Source organism: Hakea prostrata, unplaced genomic scaffold, assembly GCF_041222555.1.
Source record: "Hakea prostrata isolate BN-2017 unplaced genomic scaffold, UWA_Hpros_2 contig_13, whole genome shotgun sequence".
In the NCBI taxonomy this organism is placed as follows: domain Eukaryota; kingdom Viridiplantae; phylum Streptophyta; class Magnoliopsida; order Proteales; family Proteaceae; genus Hakea; species Hakea prostrata.
In genome coordinates this window covers 74,535-80,255 of record NW_028291132.1, presented here as the reverse complement: position 1 = coordinate 80,255, position 5,721 = coordinate 74,535, and the positions used below count along the sequence as shown (strand labels likewise).

General features: G+C 39.0%; 1 non-coding gene across 1 annotated transcript; it reads right to left on the bottom strand.

Moving 5' to 3' along the window:
• Positions 1 to 3,236: 3,236 nt before the first annotated feature.
• LOC148999348 (small nucleolar RNA R71) lies at positions 3,237 to 3,343 on the bottom strand. The gene has a single exon (XR_016170965.1). It is a non-coding gene; the product is annotated as a small nucleolar RNA R71 (small nucleolar RNA).
• Between the last annotated feature and the right edge of the window lie 2,378 nt (positions 3,344 to 5,721).

Here is a 5,721-nt window from a genome sequence, read left to right as displayed (position 1 = left end):
CTCTCTGGCGTGACTTCGCATAAGATAGCCAATAGAGAAAAGCAGAAGAAAAAGCTGAGGCTTCTTCTGCCCTTCCTAAGTCTGGACCATCCATGATTCCGAAGGTGATCGCCGAATCTTCTGGGCAGTCCAAACAACCCACTAGGTCCGCTGATGGACCTGGTTTTGTTGCTTCCTCCTACACTGAGGAAAACCTTCCTTCAGCCGTCAAATGTTTTGACTTTCCTTCCTCGTACCAACTTAGGGCTCCCACTTCTGATGAGAGGGTTGATTCAATCCTTTCGGGAGAATTCTCCCTATATATAGATACCCTGGAAAGCGGAGTTCGCTTTCCCTTTTTTAATACTTTGTTTTGTGCCATTCTCAATCATTGGGACATCTGTCCCAGAATGCTTCTTCCCAATAGTTGGCGTCTCATTGTCGGCTTCTTGGGTTTATGTTTTGTGCTTGGCATCAAACCTTCTCTTCCTCTTTTTGTACATTTTCATGTTCTTTCTCTTTCCCATCCTCCCGGCTGGGTTGTGCTTTCTAAGCGCAACAAATTTGAGCTTGACTGGTCGGGCAGCATTCTTGCTAAAGGAACTTGCCCTTCCAATCATAAAGGGTGGCACAAACGGTATTTTTTCTGCCGAGTGCCTCAATCAGATCTTAACTTCCCGACCGTCTGGATGATGTACACTTCATATTCTGAGGGTAACCGGGTCCCTCCATTATCCAAAGAAGAAAGAGCTACTGTCGGGAAGATCAAGTCAATTCCATGGTATCCAGAGATACATGAATATGAGATGGAATACAATTCTTTTTTTTTTTATGGGGGGGGGGGGGGGTGGGGTTTTTAAGCGGGGGGTTTCACTTTCTTGAATGTACTTGATGAACACATTTATGTGTGAAATCTTAGGGCATAAAGCATGCATTTTATACACTTAGAATGGAGTTACCTTGGGTTTTATGTTGTTTTTGCAGATTTTAGGACTTTTCAAGACTTAAGCAAATATTTGGAGTTTTGGGCTAGAATCATGCTATTTTACACGTCAAGAAGTCCATTCAAATTCTCAAATGCGAAAATGGGCCTGATCTGGAGCATGATGGGCTAGAGATGTGTGATTACGGGCCAACTCCGAAATATTGAAGAGATAAAGAAGGCAAATTTGATCTACGGCTGAGATTTTAAATCAAATCTACAAAGATATTATTGAGAGAGTCCAGATGGAAAAGAGTCCTTGCATACCTCAATATCTTATTTTTTTATTTGGGAGTTGATTAAAGAAAGAAAAAGAGGAAAAATAATTATATTCAGATAAGGATGAAGCAAAAATCCCGTTTTTGAATGCCTCTGTCCAGTTTCGATCAAACCCTTCATCGAACGGTCATCCGATGTCCGATCGTGCTGATTTTTGGAGGAGAGCTTCACGACTACTTAAACCTCAAATCCAACGGTGGGATTATGCATCTGATCTCTCTAAGTCGGCGCGATTAGTACGTCAAAACCCTAATTGGATGAGTCAGATAGAAACCCTGAGTTTTATTCAAATTCAGCCGTGCTTCATATCTCATGTAAACTCTATAAAAGGAGATCATATTCCATCAAAGGAGAACATGTCTTAGAGCTTAGTAGAAGCATTCTTTCTTCTCTCTTCAGTTTATTTATGTTTTCTCTAGTTTTCTTTGCTTGCATTAGTGAGATTTAAATTTCTAGATTCAATGTTTATGTTTAATCTTTTTATGTAATGCAATTCAAGTTCAAGCTTCAAGTTCAAGATTCAATTTTTTTAGATTCGTTTTTCTCTGGGTCTAGCAATTGCAGATTTAGATAATTCTAGATCTAGATCTGGTTGTTAGGGTTGGTTGAGATTCGAATCGTTTGTTGAATTCGCAAGTAAGTAACCTTCTTTATTAATCTTCTCTCCTCCCTCCATTCCCGCTTCTATCTACCCCTCTATATTCTTAATTTAGGATTTACTTTCAGCATTATTTATTGTTCGCTCATTCATAACTCGACCACATAACCGGAGCGCCCCCGGTGGGGGGGGCCCCGCATAGTATCCCCTTTGTTGTTTGCTTGTCTCCGCCTATTCATTCATAATCTCGGACCACATAACCGGAGCAAGCCTACAGTCGTGCCTCCCTTCCCGTGACGGGTGGTGTTGCATCCGCATTTTCCCTGTCTTTTATTTATGCATTGATCGTGTTTAATTTATTGTTCGTTTCAATTCGATTGCATTAGATATATAGATTAGGATCGTTTAGTTTAGTTAATTAGTTAACAAAAAAAAAATTGAATCATTCCACTCTCGCATTACTATTAAGAAGTTCAAATTCTAAGTGACATATCTCCCTGAGATCGACCCGTTAGCTACACGATACCGTGCGCTTGCGGTTACTTTTAAAATTCAAAAACAAGTTTTTGGCGCCGTTGCCGGGGAGGTATTAGTCCACTTTGTTTTTCTAATTCTTAGGTAAATCGAAGTGATTTAAAAATAAAAAAAAAAAAATTCAAAGATATTACTCTTAACTTGAGTAGAAACAAAAACGTATAGTAGTCCCCACTCTACCGCAGAATCCCCGTGATTCGATTGTAGGTGGCTCCGAAGACTATACGGATTCCCTTGTCGTCAAACCTATAAGCGCTCACCTATACGGCAACCTTACAGCTTTGGAATCATTGTTTCAATCTTTGTGGTGGGAAATTCACTACTTTCCCTTCATTTTTGTTATTTTCTTTTCTTTTATTCTTTAGTTACTTTATTTATTTTCTTTCATAAGAGTCATTAATTGCATTAAGTGGTTAGTGCATGTGTGTCTGGACTCGTGATTCTACAAATAGAATTGTACGAGTGTCTAACTTGACCATGGAAGGTCTACCTCCACCACCTCCACCTAAGAGTCTTAGGGATAGATTTTATCCTACCCGATCTGCACAACCTTCTTGTATACGTTTACCTGAAGTGAGGGGTAATAATTTTGAGCTCAAATCTCATTATCTATCTATGTTACCCCAATTTCATGGGTTACCTGATCAAGATGCATATTTGTTCCTTAGGGAGTTTGAGGAGGTTTGTGTCCTTATGAAGGTACAACAGCTCACTGATGATGCTGTAAGACTAAGATTCATTACATTTGCATTAAAGGATCAAGCTAAAAAGTGGCTTTATAGCTTACCTAGGGATAGCATTATCACATGGGAACAATTTACTGTCCTATTCTTAAAGAAATTCTTTCCTTTCTCTAAGACGAACAAAATAAGAAATGATATTCTTCAATTTCGTCAGAAACCCAATGAGTCCTTTGCTAAGGTAATGGAGAGGTTTCAAAGCCTCCTCCAAGAATGCCCTCACCATGGTATAGAATTATGGCATTTATGCCAAATAATTTATGAGGGTATCGATCATACCAAACAAAGCAACTTTTGGAATCAATGTGCCCCACAGATTTACATCATTCACTGATGATTCCGAAGCTTGGAATTTTCTTTTAGACCTAGCAGATAGAACTAGAGAATGGGAGTCAACCCAAGAGTCTGAAAGGACTAGTAGGGGATATTTTGTTGATAGCCAAGTCCATAAGGAAGTACAAATAGATAACATTTTGAAAAAGTTAGAGACTTTGGTAGTTAAAGCTGCACCACCAAGTCAAGCACATTTTATTGACAAATCTATTGCTATGTGTGCATGGTGTCAGTCTCCTACACATGTAATTGAGGAATGCCCTAGCTATTCTGGAGGCCAACATGAAAATGTCAGTGCGATGTTTCCAAACCCGTACAAAGAACACGTACAATCCCGGGTGGAAGAATCATCCTAACTTTTCATGGTCTCAAGGGCAAAACCAAAATGGATTAAGCAATTATTCCACACAAAATCAATTTGGTGCCCCTCAAAAACAAAATGCCCAATTTTCTTATAATCCAAATGTCCAGTTCCCTCAAGCCTCTAATTTTCAGAATGCCAATTTAGCTAGGCCTGCCAATCCACCTATTGTGCCTCGTATTCCTCATATTACACAAAATCAATCACCACCTGGTTTCAATAGAGGTAATAATCCAGAGTTTTCTCGTCTTTCTACCTTAGAGAAGAATATGGAAGTACTTTCCAGCACCTTCATGACTTCTATGCATAATATGGAAAAACAAATTTCCACTCTTGCAAGTGCTTTGTCCGAGCGAGAAAAAGGTAAAATGCCTAGCCACCGAGTTAAATCCTAGGACTCGCATTCAACAAAAGCTACCAAATCAAGTCAACCAAGTTGAAACCACTTCTTCTTCTTTAGAGCCAATTACTTCGTGTATGCATTGAGAAGTGGAAAAGGATATTTAACAGTGAATCTCCTATTACCGACTGCAGCAAAATTAGTAACCATCGTGATGCGGAGAATGTTCAAGTATCTCCTAATGAGGGTTTGTCTGAAGAACCCTTAGAAGTTGAGGAGGAACCAATTGCTTTAGAGGTACCTAAGTCTAATGAATCATTATCTGAAACCTTGAGAAAAGAACAAACTTCAAATGAGAGATCTTATGTACCTAAGGCCCCTTTTCCTAGCCGATTAGCAAGTACCAAAAGGAATGAAAATGTTGACAAAATTTTAGAAGTTTTCAAAAATGTGAGTGTCAACATTCCACTTTTAGATGTTATTTCTCATGTCCCTTCTTATGCTAAGGTTCTTAAAGACTTGTGTACTCAAAAGAGAACCACGAATGTCCCAAAGAAAGCCTTTCTAACAGAAAATGTGAGTTCAATCCTTTCAGAACAAGTCCCGATTAAGTATAGAGATCCAGGAAGTCCAACAATTCCATGTATTATTGGTGATAAGAAAATAGAACATGCTTTACTAGACTTGGGCGCTAGTGTTAATTTCACCGCCGTCGTATACCGTTTATAAACAATTGGGTCTTGGGGAACTCAAACCAACCTCGGTTACTCTCCGCTTGGTTGATAGATCTGTCAAAATACCCAATGGAATAATTGAAGATGTGTTAATTCAAGTAGGAGAATTTGTTTTTCCCGTTGATTTCATTGTCTTAGACACACATCCAATCACAAATCTTAAGGACCAAATTCCCCGTGATATTAGGGAGACCATTTTTAGCTACAAGCAATGCTCTTATTAATTGTCGAAATGGTCTTTTGAAGTTATCATTTGGGAATACATCCATTGAGTTCAATGTCTTTAGGTTGGGGAAACAACCAAACTTTTCTGAGAATATTAGTATGTTGCAAAGCAATTCTGATGATATTGATTTCTCCATTGAAAAAGGTTTTGAGGATGACTTTTACACTTGTTTGGAAGAACTAGAGGATATAGGGAGTGATTTTGTTTCTGATATGATGAGCTTGCAACAATTTAATGAACCACTCGGTAAGCTGTCTAGAAATCTTCCCCGTCCCATCCGTGGTTGAGGCCCCCCAACTAGAATTGAAACCTTTGCCTTCGACTCTTCGGTATGCTTTTCTAGGCTCCAATAAAACTCTTCCCGTAATCATTGCCTCCGATCTTACCAAAGACCAAGAGGATGAGCTTCTTAGTTTGCTTAAAGACAATCAAGAAGCCATAGGTTGGCAAATGACCGACATTAAAGGAATTAGTCCCTCCATAGTTCAACATCATATAAATTTGATTGATGGATCCAAACCCTCTAGGGAGCCCCAAAGAAGGGCTAATCCTGTGATGAAAGAAGCCATTCACAAAGAAGTGTTGAAATGCATGGATAATGGGATTATCTATCCC